The sequence below is a fragment of the Diceros bicornis genome, chromosome 8 (genome assembly GCF_020826845.1).
Source record: "Diceros bicornis minor isolate mBicDic1 chromosome 8, mDicBic1.mat.cur, whole genome shotgun sequence".
Taxonomy (NCBI): Eukaryota; Metazoa; Chordata; class Mammalia; order Perissodactyla; family Rhinocerotidae; genus Diceros; species Diceros bicornis.
This window is the reverse complement of record NC_080747.1, coordinates 41,039,863-41,050,397: the sequence shown is the minus strand read 5'-3', so window position 1 is coordinate 41,050,397 and position 10,535 is coordinate 41,039,863.

The window sequence follows — 10,535 nt, the reverse complement described above, 5'->3', positions numbered from 1 at the left end:
GGTAAGCAGAAGCTGCCAGGCCAAGTAAGGGCCACACCTAGGACAGGTACAGTGTCACTTCTGTCACCTTCTAAGAGTGAAAGCTGCCACAGGGCCTCCCCAGATTCAGGGAGGTGGAGAAATAGACTCTACCTCTTGACGGGAGAGTGCAAGAGGGGCATTTGGGACGGGAGATATTGTTGCCAACATCTTTGGAAAAGACGGTCTGTCACAGGTGGGCACTTGTGTACAGCCAGGGGATACAGTGTTGAGGGCCCCTCAGTCCTCAGAGCCAACATCTAGCAGGCAAGACAGACACTAAACAAATAGCCATGCAATAAAATATATATTTCCACATTGAAAATCTAGGCACGATAGTGGAAAAGAACAATGGGAAAGGAAAAGAATAAAAGGAGCTTGGTCAAGGAATGCCTCTCGGAAAATGGAGCTGGTAGGCTGAGACCCCAGCGGTGAGCAGGAGTTATCCAGGTGAATAGCATTCCAAGCAGAAGGAACAGCATGTGAGAAAGAAGGAGAGTGGGGTTAAAGTGCAGCGAGCCAGAGGAAGGTGGGTCCAAAATGAGGTTGAAGAAATAAGCCAGAGCTGGGTCATGTAGGGCCTGGCAGCCCTCATTGTGTATCTAGGATTTTTTTTCCTCAATGCAATAGAAAACCACTTGTTTTATTTAGGTTAGGTTCAGCTACAAGTGACAGAAACCGAAAATAATAATCCATGAAACAAGGCAGAATTATATCTCTCCCTCACATGAACTAAGTTTTGCATAATCCATCAGAGGCTAGGACGCCTGTCCCTAGTATCAGGGATTAGCACTTTCCATCTTCCGTCTACCATCCTCAGATTTACCGCTACCTCATGGTTCAGGATGGCTGCTTGAGCTCCAGCCAACGCTTCCGCATGGCAGTCAACAGAAAGGAGGAAGGAGCATGTTTTCTCCCTTTCAGAATACACGTCATTTTCACTTACCCTCATTGGCCAGAGCTTAATCATGTAGCCACATCATCTGCTAGGGAGACTGGGGAGTGGAGTCTTTATTCCAGGTGCCCGTGTGCCTAGTTAAAAAATGGATACGTTATTACTAAGGAAGGAGGGGGGAATGGATAAACAGCAATCTCTGCTGTAGTGCTGAAAGGTTTTAAGGAAGGGAATATTTCTTACACTGCCAAGATGTGTTGTAAAACAGGACATTGTTTTCCTCGTCAAGGGTCCTGAGTTCTGCAGTTCCCCCAACACACACACTGCTGTTCTGGGTGACCTTGAGAATTCCCTCTGGGCCTTCAATTCCTCATCCACACACAGGAGGCTATCCTGCCCATCTCATGGAGGTGTTATGGGAACTAGGGAGGTGATAAGGCTAACGGGTCTTAGCAGGGGATAGGAGTGAGTAATCATTTTAGGGAGGGTGTTCATTTTGAGAAATACCCAATCTGTGGAGTATCTAGAGATTTGGAAGCACCAAGGAAATAAACACCACTCCAGCTTTCTGATGTTGCTCCTGCAAGCCAGCAACCAGCAAGAAGTCCTGCAGTGCATGGAAGGGGGTGACGTCCACTGCCCGTAAGTGGACGGAACCAGGCTGATGTCGTCGGCTTCCTCGGAAATGCCAAAGCTAAGCCGAGCTGCTGCCTGAGCAGATGGCGGTCACGGGCCTGTGGTCACAGAGCTCAGATTGTTCAGAGAAATGACCAGAATGCAGTTTCCAGGAAAGCCGGACGTGTTCACACGTCACACTGAGAGAAGCAGGGTTTAGGATGAGTCGGTCTCTAAAACTTAGATTAGAGGCAAAGTAGGGACAGAACTACAGTTCATTGGTCCTTATTCTGAAAAGCTCCCTCTACCTAATAATAGAGTAAGATTATCTCATTCAACACTCACCTGTCCAAAGAGGTGAGTACAAGTCACGCCTCCATTTTACAGATTAGAAAATTGAGGCTAAAGAGCCCACAGTTACTACGGGCTGATAACGGTTTTTGTCCCAAGGCATCTGGCTCCATAGCCCTTGAATGTGAGCTACTAACTACCTCGCCTCCAACTACCTAAAGTTTTAAGATGTCTCACTTCCAAGTCAACACACAGGTCTTGAATGCCTACTATGTGCCAGGCCTTGGAGTGGGTGCTAACGTTGTAGAGACAAAAAAGACACAGTCTTGGTCCTCCAGGAGTTCACAGGCTGGAGAAGAGTATATCGGGTGAATGTACCACTGGGTATGCTGAATGGTTGCCGCATATGTGGGAGGAAGGCCTAACCCACCCTGGAGTCTGTGCCAGGAACAGTCAGGGAAGGCTTCCTGGAAGAGGCAACGCCTGAGCCGAGTCTGATGTCTCTGAGTCAAATACACTTGCATGTGTCTGAAATAGTATACATGCTTCACATACACACACACACACGCACACATACACACATACACACAAATATTGCTGCTTTATAACTACCCCCTTTTGATCCACCAGTCTGATCCTCCTAATCTATTTACAAACAGAGCTCTAGTCACCATCAGTAAGGATGGCTGGGTGCGCTTTCCTGAACCTCAGCTCACCTATTTTATGGCTCCAATGTTTCACTTTAGGTTCCAGCAGATTTTGGATCAAAAGGCAGCCTCTGGACATAAGCATCCAGAGGAGGACAGACACCAGGCTCATACCTGCCCCTGCCCCCACCCCCGTCTGGAGAGCCGGGGCCCCTGGTGTGAACCAGACCAGCGTTCTTCCACACACACTTCCTCACCGTGGGCCTGTGATGACCTTCATTCTCATCTTTCATCCCCAGAACACTTGCTTCCGTGGAGAACATTTTGTTGTTGGAAAACAAGACTTGAAACTGAAAAAAATTAAAGCGTGTGTTCAATTTTCAATTGCTTTTCTGGGGCCTTCACGCGGAAGGGTCCATGTCCTGTGTCTGCCTATCTGAGCATTCTTTCTCTTTTTCTTCACTCAGAGGTAAGAAAAATGAAAAGCCCAGGATTCCAGCCCATCGGAGGAAAGTAAGATCCAGAAAGGGCACAGCGGGAACAATGGGGGCAGCCTGGGTCCCGGCGTTGCTTCCTGAGAGACACGGTATCTGGATATCAGATAGTATTTAACAGAGGCACAAGAAGGTGGATCTGCCACAGAACTTCTACAAAGAGCGGGATTGGTGCACCAGGCTGGATGGAAGGGCTGTGGCGAGGGGACTTGCTGTCGGCCTGTGCTTGACATACGGCGGAGAAAACTTCGGTTGTCTATATCAGAGATGAAAGGCTGGATATCATGAGGTGGGGGCTAAAGCCTGCCCTTAAAGTGAGAAGAAAGAAAATATAAAGGGAGAGAGAACAGAGGGAGGGAATGAATGAACGAACAGAGGGGGAGAAAGAAAACTTCAGAAGCAGAGTTTCTAAAACCAGCTTCTGTCAGAAATTCTTGCCACCACTTGTTAAAAGTCTAAAATCCACACTTCATGAAAAAATTTTAAACATTTACCATCAGGACTAGAACTCTGATGTGGCATTGTGGTGTGATCAAAAGCACCTGAGTTTTGGAGACAAGCCAAACTGATTTTAAATACTGCTGCTGCTACTCCTTAACCGAGTGACCTAGGAGAAGCCTGTTTCCGTGTGAGTGAAAATGGACGTGACGAAGCCGGGGCGGGAAGGTGGATATGCCTGACAGCGCGGGTTGTGGGCAGTGGGCTCTGAGAGAACGCTGTGGGCCTTTCCTTCCCTAGTGGGGTTAGGGAACCTGGTGGGCTGGCCCCACTGCTCCCTACTGTCACCAGGTGAGAGGGTCTCCAAAGAAGGCATTTCTACGCTGCTGAAGGGTTCGAGGAGGGTGGGCCTGGTGACAAGGACAGCGCAGGAAAAGAGAAGACTGTGCAAAGAGTGTGTGAGGGAAAACAGCTGTGGTAGGCGGCCACCAGTCTCTCAGATCTGACCAGGCATTTTGCAGATAATCACTGGTCCATTGGTTTCTTACATATTAATTACTTTTCCCCTCTTACCCCTGTTTCTAGCCCCAGGATTCTCTGGAAAACAAGGCATCTCTCCATTCATTTATATTCTCTATTCCCGAGACGGCATTCAGGTCTGAAGCCATTGTCTCCAGTTTCAAGCTCGACGGCTCTTGTGTTCCTTCTTCAATAGCTGCTCGCCTCTCGGGCTACGTTGACCTGTGCTGGACTCTCTCCCTGGGGCAGGCATTTGGCTCATATTCAAGTTCTCAGGACTGAGCCCAGTTTGCTATAGGGGCCGTGTGAACAGTTGGGTGTATGTGCGTGCATGCATGTGTGTGTGTGTGTTCCCCTCCAGTGTGGCACCTTCTGTCAGCTCTTCCAGTCTCTTCACAGCCTCTCTTTTAATAAATTCATTCCCAATCCTTTTAACATTTCATCTTTAAACCCACAAGACTGTTAAGATTCTATCTGAGCTTCAAGAATTATATATTTAAAAAGTCACTTTAAATTGCATGACCATTAATCTAGGAACATTAACCTTTTTGAATCTTTCAATTTGTTCCAGGAGCAAATCTAAATGTGTCCTTTTCCTTCGTTGTTTAGTAAGTTAACTAATCATTCTGGCGTTGTTTGTATTTTTGATGTTGAGAAACCCTCGGGAGCTTCATTGCACTATGTAAAGTTTCTGACAGCTCTTAAAACAGATTGTAATCAGAAAAAAAATAAGTGATGTTTTCCAAAATGGGCTTGAAAGAAGGTAATTCTCCCGGAATGGAGTTAAAAGAGAAAACTTATATGTAAGTAATTGCTTAGGAATGTGCTTTAATACAGTAATTTCTTAATGTGATGACACAGTCTAAATATGTTTTATTTGCAATGTTCTCGAAACAACTTATTAAGGTACTTTGTGCTCTGGAATGAGATACTTCTGAATTAAGAGATCCAAGTGCTCCAAAGAGAAATAGAATGTAACGCCTATTTGGGGGATATCGCTAAAAGAAAGGAAAAGAAAAACTAAACCTTATTAAAATTTTGAAAATCTAGCGTGCTGAAATGAAACAGTTCAGTATGGTTTATCTAGATAAGGATAGTGCAATACAATGAAACTATTTTAGTCCTGGATATATGAAATACAATTGCAACATTCTAACTTCTTAGAACCCGTTGGGTATTTCACAGGGGTCTAGTCTTTCATTTCGGCTATTCAGAAATGTTTATTTTGTCATAAAATTTATTAATATATCATATAAATAGAAAAGCATATTTTAATGCTGAGGCAGAGATTCCTTTTAAAAATAACTTTTTCTTATTATAAAAAGTTACACAGAAATCTACAGACAAAATAAAAATCAGCCATAATCACACCATTAGGGGGAAGCATTATTAACATTTTGGTGTCATCCTTCCAGTCATTTTTGTGCATAAATAGTGTAACTTTTAGAAATTAGAGAGTCATGATGCATATACAATTTTGTACCCTGGTTTGTTGTCTTTGTTGCTTCTATTTGACATATGCCGGGAAGGTTTTCTCATGTCATTATACATTTTCTATACTGTCATTATTATTGGCTGTATAGTTTTCCGTTGTGTGAATGTGCCAAATTTTTTAAAAATCAGTGCCCTACTATGCATCACTTGGGTGGTTTCCGGTTTTCTTGTTTGCTATTACAAACAATGGGATAGATAGGCTTTGTGCATATCTGTGATTAGTTCTCTGGAATAACGAGTGTGAACATTTGTAAAACTGTTCATATAGAAGGCTGAATTACCCTCCAGAAAAGCTATACCAATTAATACTCACTGTATAAGAATGGTGGGGAAGTTGAACATGCAGACTCTGAGTTCAAATCTTGGCTCTGCCACCCTCCAGTCATGTGATCTGGGGCAAATTACAGAAATTTTCTGGGACTCAGACTTCTCATATGAAAAATGGGGGAAATAAATGCATTTATGTCCTGTGGCCGTTTTGAGGATTAAATGAGATAAAGTCTTTAGGCCTGCCAACGGCACATCATCATCAGGAGACTCTTACAACCCGATTCTTCTGCTCACTGATTCAGTTCGCTCAACAAATCTTTATTGAGTACCCTCCATGTGCCAGGCTCTGTTCGTGGCACTTGGGGTGCATCAGTGAACAAGCAGATGAAGATCCTGGCCCCCATGGAGCTCACATGCTAGTCGGGGGAGGGAGGAGATGGACAAAAAATAATAGACATGAAATACAAGCAGTTGTACAGTGTGTTAGAAGGCGATGAGTGTGCTACAGGAAAAGAAAAAGCAGAGCAGAGGAAGGATTTTCAGGAATTCAAGAGGCTCAGTTTGGAATTTTAAGAAGGGTAATCAGAATAGGTGCCAGTGAGAAGGTGACAGTTGAGTAACGGCTTGAGGGGTGAGAGAGTTAGCAAGCAGATAACGGCTCTGAGCAGGAGTGTTCCTGGAGCCTCCGAGACAAGCGGCAGGGCAGCGCGGCTGGAGCCAAGGGCATGAGGGGAGAGTAGGAAGGGGTGACATCAGAGAGGGGATGGGGCAGACCACGTGGGCCTTGCAGGGGGTCAGGGCGTGGGGGGCATGGAGTGAGGAGCTATTGCAGGGTTCTGAGCAGGGGAGTAATATGTGACTTACGTTTTGTAAAAGTTACTCTGGCTGCTGTGTTGTGAATAGACTATAAGGGTCAAGGGTAGAAACAGGGACCCTGGTAAGGGCCTCTGCAGTGAGAGGTAATGGTGACTCTGACCAGGGTAGAAGTCGTGAAGGTGGCCCAAAGTGGTCAGATTCTGGACATGTTTTTTGTTTTTTGGGGGTTTTTTTGGTGAGGAAGATCGGCCCTGAGCTAACATCTGCCAATCCTCCTCTTTTTGCTGAGGAAGACTGGCCCTGGGCTAACATCTGTGCCCATCTTCCTCCACTTTATATAGGACACCGTCACAGCATGGTTTGCCAAGTGGTGCGTCGGTGCGCACCCGGGATCCGAACCGGCGAACCCCGGGCTGCCGCAGCAGAGCGCGCGCGCTTAACCGCTTGCACCACTAGGCCGGCCCCTGGACATGTTTTGAAGGTAGCACCAGAGGATTTCCTGTGGGTTGTGAATTGGATGTGGGATATGAGAGGAACAGGTGTCGAGGATTTATTCCCTGGCTTTTGAACTGAGGACCTGAAAGGATGAAGTTGCCTTTAACTGAGGTACGAGATCAGGAGTTGAGTTTGAAAAGTCTAAGTCTGAGGAGTCTATTAGACATGCAAACGGAGTATTGAGAAGGCAGTTGGATGATGAACTTCTGGAGTTTCGGAGAGAGGGCTAGAATGAAGATATAAATTCAGGAGTCGTTGGCATATGCATTGTATTTTTTAAAGCTACAAGATTAACTAAAATCTCCAAGAAAATGTATTTAGAGAAAAAGGTCAGTGACTGAAGCCTGTGGGTATTCCAACTTTAAAAGATTGGAGGAAGAGGAAGAAGGAGCAAAGAAGACTGAGAAGAAGAAGCACCAAAGCAGGCAGAAAACTAGGAGAGTCTGACGTCCTGGAAATCAGGTGAAGAAGAAAGAGGATCAAGGGTGAAGGAGAGATCCAACGTGCCCAATGCAACTAAGTCAGGTTAAGATGAGGCCTGAGAACAGGTGGATTAATATAGAGTTAGCAGCATCATCTTATGAGAGCAGATTTGAGGGAGTGGGCACAACAACAAGCCTCATCAGAGAAGGTTTAAGAAAAAGTGAGAGAAGACTTGGAGACAAGGAGCACAGACAAATCTTTGAGTTTTGCCCTAAAATAAGTGTGGCAGGAGCTGGCTGAGGAAGTATAGTCAAAAGGTGCAGCGTGCCATGTGTGTGTGTGTGTGTGCACGCGCGTGTGTTGTAAGGAATGGGAGAAACAATGGCATGCATGTATGCTTATGGGAAGGGTCCTGAAGAGAGAAAACCTGATGTAGGAGAGAGGAGAACTGTTGGAACATCTTGAGGAGGCAAGAGTGGATGGGCTCTAGGGCAAAGTGAAGAATTGGTTTTAGACAAGAGCATAGGAAATTTATCAATATGAAGATGTGGCTTCAGGTGCTGGTAAGTGGGCAGATGTGGTAAAGGGCATCTGAGAACATCTTCTTGCGATTGCCACATTTTCTCACATACTTATTGAGCATCGACTCCATGTCCAGCCCTAGGCTGCCCATTAGGTCATTTTACCAGGTTCTCCACATCTTTGACATGCCGTCGCCTCTCTGGAGTAACTCAGGAATATTTAGAGGACTTACTGGATTTCAGGTGACAGGGGTAATGGTAGCCATAGAAGCCTGGAGGGATAAGCATCTTTCCAAAGGCCTCCCTGAATATGTGGGCTCTTCCTGGGTCAAGAATTTGAAGCAGTTACCCTATCATCCATTACCAAACATTAATAGAAACTCATGCTAAAAATAGTTGTGCTAAAAATAAAAAGCCCCAGCACTTATCTGAATTTTGTCAACTAAACTGCCAACATCTGCATCAACATATTGGAACCATCTGTACAAACACTTGGATATTTGGAAACATCAGAAACCTTGGCATCATTTGGCATTTTTAAAGCTTTATACTCCTTATGTAGATATTTTGGTTTTGTGGAGACATAACCAGGCAGTGTGAATAATCTATTTGAAATCAAGCCTCTGTCCACAAAGGTCTGTTTCCATCGTTATGGAAACCCTCACTCAGGGAAAGTACAGTAATCATGGAACCATGAGAAACAAAATGTGGTTGCCATTTTACCTTGATATTGTCCATGAGAATAAATATTCCCTTTTATTTAGAGCTAAACTGTCTCACCCAATTTTCATTTTGGGCTTTAATTCTTAGTCTAAGCAATTAACTATTTTGACTTCTTCTGTTACCTCAAGCAATTACGAACCTTTCCCTCATCTTCTTTTTAATGTTTGATGAAATCTTAAACCCATGAAAACCCTTCCACTTTGTGGCCGACATGTACTCCTCAGGGTTCTTATCAAGCCTCATGGTTAAGTCAGCTTTGCTTTTTATCGCCTTTGGATTATGTTACTGCAATTCATTATGAGTTGTTGGATAAGATGCTGCAGCATAACTGCCTGGAAATTAAATCCAAGGCACCATTCAGCTTTTCAAAACACCTGCGATTCTTTGTAGTCAATTAGGTATTAAATTCAGCTTCCTTTATTTAGTCAAGATATCATGATAAGGGATAGGCAAATCTTTTATCCATTCATCTTTATGCCCTTAAGAGCACTTTGCAACCTGTTGTCCCATGTTCATACATGCTTATTGTGTATAAATGCCACTCAACTCAAGGAAAAGCAAACTTTTCAGTAGCTGGTTCCCAAATCTTTGATACCTCTTTGGTGTAGTAATAATTCAATGATGTTTAGACGACTTTCTACGTATGGTCAGATTCCATGTGAAAGGAAATGTTCAGAGGTAGCTAGTCAATCTGCCAGCTTTTTACTCCTTCATCTGTGGCTCCTACAATATCCTCTATATGATATCAGTTTTGAGAAGTAAAAACCAGTGAGGACGCTCATTGCCATAACTAGAACTTTGAATCCCACAAATGTCATGATTGTTTTTAAATCACACGTGTAAAAAGAAGAAAATAAAAATTGTAATTATTGATCAGTATGTATAGTTTGTATTAGATAGAGTAACACTATTACTTGAATTAGGTAGGATGCTATAACAAATAAACCCCAAATTTCCATGGCAGCACAACAGAGGTTTATGTCTTGCTCATGTGACAGTTCAGTGTAGGTGTCTTGCTCAGCCAGTGGCTGTTCCTCCTCATGATCATTCAGGGGCCTGGGCTCCTTCCAAGTTGTGGGTCCAATAGCCCCCATTTCCTTGGAGTCCTCTGCACCTGGCTAACAGGCAGTGGAGGGGAGCATAAAAAAGACACACCCCATTTCTTAAAATCCCCAGTCTAAAGTGACACATCACTTCTGTTCACATCTCATTGGTGAGAATTAGCCATATGTCCTGATCTGGGTGCAAAGGAGCCTGGGAAAGGTAGTTCCTCACTAGGCAGCTGCGTCCGAGTGAAAACTCTAAGCTAAGGAAGGGGCAACATGAGTGTTAGCCAGCCATTTCTGCTGCATTTGTGTAATGTAATTACATTAAAAAATAAAGTCTGTAATGCATTCTATTGTTAACATTTTGGAATACGGCTAATAAATGGGGTCATATCATACACTCTGTTTTAGAAACCGGATTTTTTTCATTAACAATACATTAAATCACACGTGTCACATGTAGTTTAGATGTACATCATTTGTGTGAAGATAGCATGATTGCAAGTAGCAGCCAGGGGAGTTTTCTGGTGTGTCTATTTGGAGCCAATATCACAAAGACAGAGAACAGCATGAGACTGTATAGTATGATGGGGTGAATTCAAGCTTTGGGGTCAAGCAAACCTGGGCTCAAGTCCCAGCCCTCACATTTGCTAGCTTGTAATGATAAGGCAGCTCTTTCCTTAACCTATAAAATGAGGACAGGAACTTCAGGTTTTTTGTTTTGTTTTTTTGAGGGGTTTTTTGGTGAGGAAGATTTGCCCTGTGCTAACATCCGTTGGCAATCTTGCTCTTTTTTTTTTTCTTGAGGAAGATCAGCCCTGAGCTAACAT